We start from the raw sequence: 12,136 nt of genomic DNA, 5'->3' as shown, positions 1-12,136 counted from the left end.
TATTTTTAAGCAGAGACATGAGTGAATTAAAAATATTAATTAATAATTTAAATAATTTTAAATAATAAAGTTAATATGAATTAATGAGTTATCCTGATTAAACTTTCCCAGATTTTTGATACAGATATACAGTCATTCCAATTTAGGTTAGGATGATGCAGCAAGGCCTCTACGCTTTCTTTGAACAAATGTTCAAATTTATAGTTGGATATATGTAAGAGGCAAGTTTTTGACCAAAGGATGTTGTGGTTAGTTTCTAACCCATGCTGAGCCAATCCAGATTTCTCGGGTTTGTTGTGATGAATGGAGGATTGATGTTCTCGGATTCTTTTTTCTAGAGAGTGTCCAGTTTTTCCGAAATAGGAGAGATCACAGTTGCAAGGAATTTGATAAATTTGTTCTGTTTTTAAATGATCTATTGTTAGTATTCCACCTTGTATTTTTTAAAACTGTTCTTGTAATGCCACTGAAGATGGTCTGCAATTTCCAGACCGAAATATATTTGATTAATTAAATATCGTTCTTGTGAATACGTGCTAATATTATACAATCTTTATGTCACAAGTTTCCTTAAAACATCAAATATCAACTAACTACATTTCACTGATTCCTCAATTTTTGGATGGGATAAAGCTATTAATATCGCCAATTCATTTCCTTTCTCAATACCCCTGGCATTTTTATAGAGAAGCATTAAGTATTCTTAGAGTCCACATTTTAAAAATTTATGGAATTTACAACTGTGTTAAAAAAACTTTTTGAGCAACTTGCCTTAGGTCCCTCCCCTTTAAAACCCAAAGTCTGGCTTAGATGCGTTGATGATGTTTTCGCGATCTGGTCGCATGGTTGCCAGACAGACACATTCCTTAGCCACCTAAATAAACAACACAAACAATTCACAATTGAAAAACACAGCATACTTCCATTTCTGGATACACTTGTCACACGTCTTCCCTCTGAGAATCTTTCCTTCACTGTTTACCAGAAACCGACACATATGGGACAATATATACACATAAACTCCTACCACCACCCAACACAAAAACTAGATGTCATCAACATGCTAAAAAACAGGGTACAGATGATCTGCTCCAATGAACACGCACTAAAAGACGAATTTAAAATTATCTTTAATACTTTCCAAAAAAAAAACGGATACAGCCAAAACACTATTAACAAAATTCTCTACAAAATCTCAATAAAAAACAAAGAAAGCAGACTACAGTAAAAAAACTATAATCATTTCCTACATTAAAGGAACATCAGACAAAATAAACAGAGTACTACGAAAATATAACCTCAAAGCCACCTTCAAACCTCCTGCAAAATTAAAAAGCTTACTCAACTCATTCAAAGACCCACTCTCTCCACTAGCCCACCCTGGAGTATACCGGATTTATTGTACTTGCAACATACTATATATAGGAGAAACAGGACGCACAATTCCTGTCAGACAAAAAGAACATAAACGACACATTAAATATAATAATTATGGTGAAGCCTTTCTGATCATGCCCTGAATTCCTTACACATAACTGACTGGAAAAGCACTAGCTGTCTACGTTGCACTTAAACATGGTATGAACGAAAATTCAAGGAAGCATGTGAGATTATTATCAATCACCCCAATCTGAACAATAATGATGGTCTAAAAATTTCAAACATATGGAAGGTATATATTCTAACCATGGACTGTTCCCCACTAAGAACAACTATAAACAGGACTGTAAAAAATCCAGTATCTTAAAAGCAAAAAATAAAAATTGTAATACTAAAAATAGGACATCATTGTTTCTGAAAGAAAACCATCTGAAAGAATGTTTATTCCTATAATAAATTTAGTTTAATCATTTATCCAAATGAGAGCAAACAAAGTTTGCACCTGAAAATATCTTGAGGACTGAATATGGTGTTGTACTATTTTACCTGAAGATATTTTTAGGCACAAACTTTGTTTGCTCTCACTTGGATAAAGGATTAGGCTAAATTTATTATAGTCTAACCAAGTGAAAAATAAACTTTCAACAATGTTTATTCCTGTCATTGTAAATAGAATTTAGCTTGATGTAATTTTTTTTTCTCACTAGAGGTCATGCCAATAGAATAACATGTGATCAAATCATTGTTTCTTTAGCTTACAGTTAATAATGTAACTCAGCTTGTCTTGTATATTAATGTATGCTCCAGCCTTAGAGTTCATTTGACTGTAATATCACACTATCAAGTGACCATACCCACAAGAGGCCATTTCTTCACAATACACCCTGGCAACTAGTTTCCCTGTTCTTAACACACTTGCCCAGAGACTGACACTTTCACTAGATGTCTGCATGCACTCTAAGCATTCATATTTCAGATCAATACTGTGATTTATTATTGCTGTTCTCTATATTATCATATCTATTCCTCTCTCACTTTTCTGCTCTACAATCTAACATTTACTTCGGATCGTTCACCATCCAACTACCTCTCAGGTCATTCATTCCAACCATCACTTCATTACATCCACATTTTCACTTTACTTGCCAGTCACAGTATTGTTCCTATAGACAGACACTAACACTATTTTGCACACCACAAATCAAATCTCCATATATCACCTCTCAGATAGGTTCATTCCTTTCTCATATGCATTCTTCACTGACCTCTGCTCACTCACCTACCTACCTACTTTTCTTCCTCTCATCTCTATCCCTTGCTCTTATACTTCAACTTCCTCTTTCCCTAATTCTCCCATTCTCTCCATCTTTTCCATAACTCACTCCTCTTGCTTGCCTCATCTGTTAGTCTTTCAAATCTCTTAATCTCTACCTTCACACAAATCAACTCATTTTTATACCCTCTGCTTCCCCTCAGTGCTTCTCTCTCCAATCATCCTACTTTCAATCCTCACCTACCTAATCCATACCATCTAGTCTTATAAGCTGCCAGCAACACTTCCTAATATTAAATCCGCATCACATCATGCTCTCCTTCCTCACCCTAGATCACACTATTCATCTGCTGGCACTTCAACAAGGGATACTGATATCACCCAGCTCTTTCCACTGCCTACATTTTATACAGACATGCACTTCCTCCATCTCTTACCCGCCACATCTTTAATTTCCAGGATGCACACATTCTTGTTGAGAGAGGTTGTGCAGAATGCAGTGCTTAAACAGAGCAAGCTATGTGTTGTGTCACTACTGTACAGTAGCCACAGTTATTAAAAACAGTGAAGTAGACAAAATACACCAACAAAAAAACACTAAACATTAAAATCTCTAAATGCAAACTCTCCTCACTCAACAGCCAATCTATGAAAGACCCACTCTAAATTTAGAATACATTTTTTCCACCCATACCATTGCTGCATTAACAGCAATGATAGAAGAAAGATTAGCAAAGGTATTTGATGCCTGGTTAGCATGTCCGCTCTCCAGCCAAGAGGCTGCAGGTTTGAATCCCCCTGTGAGCATGGATGTTTATGATTGTCCTACAAATTTTGTGTGGAAAGGGAATCTGCGACCCTACCACTTATTCTAGCAGAAGACATCATTGCCAAAACCATGTGAGGTACGGCAGTGATCATACGGCATCTATGAATGTCAAACGTGAAAATTTTATTTTTAGAAATGCAGAAGAAAACTAAGATCTGATAATATTGGAGTTCTGACAGAAGACTAATTTGGAGGAAATTTAGTGATATACCTTTCATGTGTTATCAGTATCCTGTGCACCCACTGAGTGTACATATCAGCAAATGGTTGGTTATATCGAAGGAGGGGGTGGTAACAACTTCTCTTTTTCTTTTAACCCTTTTTATAGCCACTTCTGGCTATAGGCATTCACCAATTCTTTCCATCTGTTTCTATCCTTAGCTTGCTAGTACCAGGGAATTCCAATTGTTTTTCTTATATCATCTTCCCACAGATCTTTTATCTTCATATGGGCTGCCACTCCAGCAAAACTTTTGTCCATTGTCCTCGAGTCTTGTGACGTGTCCTCTTGCCCATTGTTTTGAAGTACGTTTTCTCAAATAACTTAGATGAGGGAATTTGAGATATTTGACCTATCTAATGATTTGCTTTAGTCCAGATATTTACAAAGTTAATTTTTGCTCGATATCCTTGCTGGTTTTGTTAGTTTTTTTAAATTATTATCCTATGGTATTATTACACCAGATCATAGAGATCAAAATTCATGTATTTTATATAGCACCTTTTCTGGGTTGTTATAAATTTCACTTTTAGAAATATCCATACAAGTTAGTAAATGCAGTAGTGTAAACTTCCTTGATGTTAGATTTTGCAGATGAGAAAGACTTTTTTTTTTTTTGCGATTGCTAAACCTGATTGGTCTTGAGGCAAGAGATCATGGTGGTGGCACAGTGATTAAACTTAGAGTTGATGGTAGCTCCTGGTTTTTCTGCTGAATACCAGTGGTGAGTCATGTCCTGGAGAATCATTATTTTTACATTTTCTTCTCGAGTAGTTTTAAAAATATCAAAATCTGTGTTATCACTTGATGTTTCAGCCATTTTTGCAAATTTATCTGCAGTTTCATTTCTCTTTAATCCCACATGGGATGGAATCCGCTGGAAAATTATTTCTGAATCCTTATGTAGTTTATGTTTTTTGCTATGTCTCTAAGTATTTCTTGATGGCTAATGTAGCAGTTCTTAATAACTTGAAGGGCTGCTATGGAATCTGAAAAATATAAATTCCTTGGAGTTTTGTTTATTCAAATGTTTCAAATGGTATGAGTTGCATCCTATACTGTTGGTTGTTTTTTAGCTCTATATTTTGAGAGCCATAGATGAGTAAGCTACTCCCAGAATTGCCATTTGGATTTTTGGAGCCATCTGTGTAGATATCTGAGTCAGGTTCATATTTCATTAGTTTTGAAAGCGCTAATGATCTCAAAATTAAGGTTTTTTTTCCTTTCCCTATTTCAAAACTAATAACTATTTTTCCTGTCTTGATCTGGAGGAAATGCTGGATAGTTGGCCATTTTATTTGGGACAATCCAAGATAATATTATTTTCCATGATTTTATACGAGCCTGTGTAGCTCAGTGGCGTTTGCCAACCACGGCGCTTGGCCGCACGAAGGAAGACTTGGTTTCGAGTCTAGTCGGCGACTAGAGGAAATTTTTCTAAGCCTTTTTTCGACCGGTTCCCGAGTTAGTCAATCTCTGGCACGGGCAAGCAGGTTTTTCCTCCTGTAAACTCAAGAAAATCTACCGTAGAACCCACATTATTTCAGACATTAAATATATTGTGTTAGGGACCACGAGATGGTGGCACATTTGAGCAGTCTCTCTTCACTGAGTACCGCTTAATTAGTGATAGCCTTGGGCCATCTATCTCTGATTGGTACCAGTGGAGATTGAACTGCCCACTCAGTCTCCAAAAGTTAGATAGGGCTAAATGGCCTCGCCTACTCCCTGTATACGGGAATAAAAAAATAAAATAAATAAATAAATAAAAAAAATAAAATAAAAGCGTTAGCTGATTTTTTTTTTTTTGATGATTTTATACATTGTCAATTTTTTCTTTATTCTGTTTGTTGGTTGCTATTTTTTAAAAAGTTTACTTGTTCTATGATGTGCAAAGCTGGCTCTTTTTTTTCTGACCAATTTGGTAAGATTTTCTTGCCACCTAATTTTTAAAGGAAAAAGGTTGAATTTGAGTTTGCTATTTTGCCAAAAGTTGTATAGTCCACATAAGATTCTAGCTGCATTTTTCTGAATTTTTATAAGCTTGTCTAAACTGGTTTGTGACATTTACATCCAGATGGGAGAAGCATATTCCATTATGGGTCAGATAGAGGTGTATGTGACTTAAGGTTTTAGCAATAGCTCCCCACTCTCTACAGAGATACTTTTCAAGGTATTTAGTCTTCTTTTTGCTCTGACTGCAACAGTGTTGATATGTTTATTGAAGCTTAGTGATGAATCCAGAGTACCTCCAAGGTATTTTGGGTTTTCATTAAATGTAATTAGTTGAGCATAATCTTTAGCTGAATCTTTGGTCTCCACTTTCTGAGGTGGTAAATACCTCAGAAAGGGAATGGTAAATACACAAATTTCTGATGTAGGGTTAATTTTGATTTTCAAACTTTCAATGGCTTTGTTTAAGTGACATTTCTGCTGTTTCATTGTTGTGAGCTAAGAATAGGACCAAATCAACAAACATAGCTATCTTTGTTTCTTTATATTTTTGTCTAAGTCATTTAAGTAGATGGAAAAAAGGAGCAGGCTCAAAATGCTGCTTTGAGGGAGTCCCTGTCTTATTTTCACTTTCTTGGAAAAAAGTATTATTTATTCTAACTCTAATTGTTGTTTCTTAGAAACTCATAAATCTAGTTTAGAACTTTCCCTTCTATTCCAATATGACAAAGTTGGGAAAAGAGTTTCTGTCTCCACACCTTATCAAAGGCATTGCTAAAATCTATAAAAGCTGCAATGGTGGATTTGGTAGGTCTGATCTGGAAGTTATCTTGAATTGACTGGGTCAAATAGAAAAGTTGATCAGTTGTTGAGTGATTTCTTCTAAAGGCAGCCAGAAAATGTGGTAGTATATTATTTTTAGAACCAGAAGAAAGCATCCTACTGGTTCCAAAACATGAAGATCTGGAGACATTACAGCAATATCTAGGGCATCTTTTATGCCACAAGAATACAACAGATAAGTGGGCTCTCCAGTGCTGAGAGTTATTAGTCCTGTTTCATCTAAGAAATTACTCATGCAGTCAAAGGCCTTGGAGTAATCTATAAAGCATAGATAAAGGCTTAAGTTGAATTCCCTTGTTTTTTCAAAAAATTTGTCTGTTAGATATATGATCTCTAGTCCCTCGACCTTTTCTGAATCCTGCTTGTTCTTCTGGGATCTGATGGTCTATAAAAATTTTGTAATCTCTCCTTAATAATGTGTAGTAAAATCTTACTGGTATGCTAGATAAAGGCAATGGTGCAGTAGTTTTCACAGTTGTTGAAATTGCCTTTTTTGTAGATTGGTATAATGGTGGAATTGGTCCAGTCATTTGGCCATCTTCCAGTCTTTGTTTCATAAATCATGTATCCAGTTGACTGCATTCTCTAAGGTTTTTCAATATTTCAGCTGGTATTGAATCAGAACCTGGGGGCTTTGTTTTCCCTTAATTTTTTGATTGTTTGTTCTACTTCACTTTTGAGGATCTCTGGTTCTGTTTCTATGTTTTCCATAGCTCCTTAGTCTTCTTGTTGAATAGCTGGGTCCTTGTAAAGTTCAGCGCAATACTCTTTCCATCTTCTGGCTATGTCATTTAAGATCTTGCTGTTTTCCTTTCCTCTGCAATTATATTAAGTTTTGGTTTGAATTTTTTTGGTTATATCTTTAACCTTCTTGAATAAATCTGATGTTTCATTAGAATTGGAATGTCTTTCTATTTCTTTACAGATGTTTTGGATATAGCTATTTTTATCTTTTTGACAAAATTTCTTAATAGCTTTATTCCAGTTCAGGTAATTTGGGTTTTGCCAATCTGTTATTTAAATGTTTCCTTTTTTCAATTAGTTCTAGGGTTTCTTTTGTAATCCATGGACTACTATTCTTTTTTTTTTTTTTGGGATGTTTTTGGCTGCAGATTTTGCAATGATTTGTTTTAGGTGTGTCCAATATGATTCAATGCTTTGTTCCTGAGGTGTGCTTTATTGTTTCTTGAGCTCTGATTCAATGTCCATTGTAAATTTGTTGTCCATTTGTGAAAAGTCATATCTTTTGTTGCTGTTATTCTTGTTTGCTTTCAGATGGATCTTTAAATTAGAGATTAATAATTGATGGTCTGATCCACAATCTATATATGTATATAAAATTGATATAAACGGGGGAAAAAAAAAAATCCTTAGTCCACCCACAGTACAAATGAACTACAGATTTACTAATAATCTTTCATGGGTGGGAACCACAAAGGAAAAAAAAACAAATTTTTTTTATGAAATGAAATATTATGAAATAAAATACTTCATATACAAGTACCTCAGTCATGAAGAATATTCAACATGTAAACCGTTTATTTACCACTATGATAAAATTTCTGTCATGTATAATTACTTTATACCTTAAAACTCTACAAAGTTTAAGAGTGAAGTGTCTAAAGTGTAGAGACATGTTAGTTAAATCAAACTTCAGATTTTAGAACTATTTTAAAGTTATTTCAGGAATATATTGTAAAAAAAAAAAAAAAACAGAAGACCAACTATTAAGGAATTATTGCTATGTGATAGCAATGGTCATCTGTTAGTAATATGTTCTGCAATGAGTCTTTCAGCTTCATGAAGCTCAAAGACTCATAAGGAGTACTCCATAACCCACTACCTACACTACACCTATACAATCCACACTATGCCAATAGTAGTAATGCACATAACAAACATTATAGCTTAATTTCCTGTATGTGGAATGAAAAAGCTGTTTCAGAAAGAAAAAAAAAAAAACAATCCTATTACATCTCTGTATAAGAATAATTCCCTCAGTTGAGAAAGTCAACATGCTACCCATGCTCAAACAACCTTAACTGTTCATAAAACTGATGTGTTCATTTAAATGGATTAAATAAATTGTCTTATCCACAGTGAATGTGATATTAATAATAAAACTGCTTTCAAAATAAATGTTCTTGCTTAAGATTTTTTTTTTCCCCTGAAAGAAATTTTATTCCTGTGATCTACTCAAATGGCTGACCAACTTTAATAAAAAATAATTTTATGCTTTGCTAATAAAAATTTCAGAAATTATTTAATATTTAAAAAAATTATAAAATGTTAATTCAAAGAAAATTAATCAGTTCACTCAAATCAATGCTTATTATTACAGGTATACTAACAGTCAATCATATGAAAATTATTGTAAGTGATAACAGGGTTATGTTCCAAATTCTGCTTATCATTATGAAAGTGGAGAAAGAAAATGATAACTAGAAATACCAAAAGAAAGAAAGAGAACAATGTGACCACCACTCTTTGAAGAAGCAGCAGCATTCAATCTACAAGACAACCAATCAAGCTGTAATAAAAGAATCAAGTAATAACAATGAAAAATATTGGTTTTTTTAAAAGTGATTAGTCCAATAACTTTATGCTCTATGAATGTTTGCAAGTAGTGTATTAATTGATCCAGGTATGTGGAATATCATGAAGCTGGTGTTATAAAGTTAAATGTTCATGGATAATAATTTTCTCAAAATAAAAATGATTATACTCTTTTAGTGTAACATTCATTGTTCATCATAAAGTGAATACAAATATTTCGTTTCTGTGCATGTGTGACATTCGATCATTTCTAGGAAAGTAAATATGCACATATTTATTTATAATATTTATAATATATATGCACATATTTATAATATTTATAATAGATTTAGTTTAATCCTTTATCCCAGTGAGAGCAAACAAAGTTTGCGCCTGAAAATATCTTCAGGACTAAATATAGTGTTGTACTATCTTATCCAGTAAGTAGTGCAACACCAAGGCAACTCGTGGCAAAGGTGGAGCAAGCTACCAGGCACTTCTAACCCAGTATCTCCCATAATGCAAAACACATTTCCTATGTGGATATGTATACTGTTATGCATTAAAGGGATTGGCCATCTACCCAGACTAGTTTCGACCTTTATTGAGGTCTCTTCAGTGGGAGCCAGGCCCAGAGCTGGAGATACCAAGCAGAAGCAGTAGCAAGTCATCTGTGCCTATGGGAGTTGCCAAAAGGTTTATCACCTTTTTTAAAAATTACTCTGGATTTAGGTAGCTTGCTCCACCTTTGCCACGAGTTGCCTTGGTGTTGCACTACTTACTGGATAAGATAGTACAACACTATATTTAGTCCTGAAGATATTTTCAGGCGCAAACTTTGTTTGCTCTCACTGGGATAAAGGATTAAACTAAATCTATTATAGTCTAACCTAGTGATAAATAAATTTTCAACATGCACATATTTACTTTATTAGAAATTGCAATTATGTTCATTTCCACTTTGTAATATTTGGACTTGTGCATTAAAACTTGCATAACGGTCGAATCAAGATATCTACTGAAAACAGGAACAATATGATTAAATAAGAATAATTGTATTTCTTTAAATACCACAATTAAAATTTTCATTAAAACACTACGACAGTGATATGCTCTGAAGTAGCATTTAAAGGGGCGATTATTTTAAATGGTCTTTCCCAGAAGTTGCAACACATGCATATATTTCTATTGAAGGCACATAGTTTATAAGCTAAATAACATAACACAAACTACTGTCATTTCGCAGGACATATACCCCCCCCCCGCCATTACAAGTCATTTAAATAAACGTACAGGTATCAGTAATTCGTTAATTAATTTGTTATGCATGTCACGCCTGCATAACGAATCAAGTTTCAATTTTACTAATTAATGAGAAAATACTACCACAAACAAAAAAGAGAGCCGACAACAAATTCAAAATCCACACTGAATGCACATTACAAAATCCAATACACCTACCCAAACTGCAAACATAACATTCGATTAGTTACGTTGCCAACGGAGCTTAGATGAAAACGGCTTGAGTTATGTTTTCTGAAATAGAGGGCAGGCACGACACACGACGTGACGAAATATATTTACAAAGTTCCTACATAAAACAGTGTAGGGTGTTATTTATTCTCATAAGCAGAGCTGAAACTACGATTCACTTTTTTTTTAATTTGTTTTAATGAACCCGAGAAATCGTGAAGTTTATATTGCAATATTACTATTTTAACACTTATTAAAAGAAACAGGAACAAGCGAGGAATCTTAATATTGCCTTTTTCAACTGAAGATGAATTATTATTATTATCATCATTATTAAGAGCGGCCTCCAGAGAGTGAGGAACTGATCGGGGGAAACCAAAAATTGCTGGTCTCAAGCGGAGGAAGCACATTTTTCCTCACATAAAACAGACAAAACCACCAGAGAGCAGCAGAACGTAGTAAAAAAAAAAAAAAAAACGACGCAATGCAGACAGGTAGCTCGTGTAGCGCTGTGGAGAATATCCTCCCTTCATGAATCTAAACTCAATAGAGGTGTCATGCAATAATAATAATACTTTTTGTATGGAATACTTTTATGTGACTCCCACCCACGAAAGGCTGCAAGCCTGTAGTAGATTAGTAACGTGGCGTGGGCTAAGGATTTTTTTTTTTTATATTTTTTTTTCTATACTTTTTTTTTATACTTTTTTATATATATTTTTAATTCATTACCAGGTCTGGAAACTCTGCTGCAGAGACTAAACATACTCCAGAATGCCACACTGCTTTTTCTATGATGAAATTTGCAAGATATGCAATGATAGTCTTGGGCCAGCTTTCTTTAATTGGCTGTTAGTGAAGACTGAACTGCCCTCTCAGTCTCCAAAGCGTTAGAGAGGACTAAACGGCCTCGCCAATTCCCTATTGGGGAATAAAAAGGCGTTAGCGGGTTCTGACTTATACATGATTGCTGGATTGTCAGCAAAAAAACGTTGCATTTATTGTCAAAATAAATAAATAAATAAATAAAATGTAACGGCGTTTATTCCCCCGTAAGGAGCAAAGCTAATATCATGCACGTTTTTTTTTTTTTTTTTTTTGGCTGATTTTGAAAACGGTTCATATCTTCCAATGTTCTCAAATACTCTTAATTGTCTAATTCTTGTTCATTCGTAGCCTTTTCCTTTCTGCATGAGGATTCTATAAATCCAGTAATATTTATTACTGGATTTATAGAATCCTCATGCTATAAATCTAGGAATAAATTACTGAAATAAAGAGCCAAAATGCTTAAGGCTTAAAAAGCCAAAAGGCTTATAAAGTATATAAGTTCTCATCACTACAACCTGAGTATTATCCAGGTCTACTTACTCACTGATGAGACCTCAATAAAGGTCGAAACCGGTCTAGGTAGTGACCGCCTTCCATAATGTATAACAGTATACATCTCCAAGGAGTCGTGTTTTACATTATGGAAAAATACTAAGGACAGTGATCAGATCTTACTCCACCTTTGCAACGAGTTGCCCCAGTTTGTAGTACCAGGTGTTGGCTTAGGCTTGGATTCGCCGAACTTTTATAATTTACTATATTCGGCATGAAACGCTTTGATTCCTATCTGTGAGTTTCT

The 12,136-nt window shown here is 34.3% G+C and overlaps 1 protein-coding gene across 4 annotated transcripts in view; it reads right to left on the bottom strand.

Moving 5' to 3' along the window:
• LOC150103721 (glycerophosphocholine phosphodiesterase GPCPD1-like) overlaps positions 1-12,136 on the bottom strand; it is a 284,138-nt gene that overhangs the window by 229,710 nt on the left and 42,292 nt on the right. Inside the window, exon 1 of one of the 4 annotated variants that reach the window (XM_090397128.1) lies at positions 11,239-11,393. The exons of the other annotated variants lie outside the window; for them this stretch is intronic. The gene's annotated coding sequence lies outside the window, so the exon portion shown is untranslated. Of the gene's footprint in view, positions 1-11,238; positions 11,394-12,136 lie in introns of those variants that run through there. 4 annotated transcript variants of the gene reach the window in all.

This window comes from Typopeltis vanoorti, chromosome 8 (assembly GCF_054136105.1).
Source record: "Typopeltis vanoorti isolate ZY-2024b chromosome 8, IOZ_Tvanoo_1.0, whole genome shotgun sequence".
Taxonomy (NCBI): domain Eukaryota; kingdom Metazoa; phylum Arthropoda; class Arachnida; order Uropygi; family Thelyphonidae; genus Typopeltis; species Typopeltis vanoorti.
Note: the sequence above shows the minus strand (reverse complement) of the source record. Positions and strands in the feature narration are given on the sequence as shown.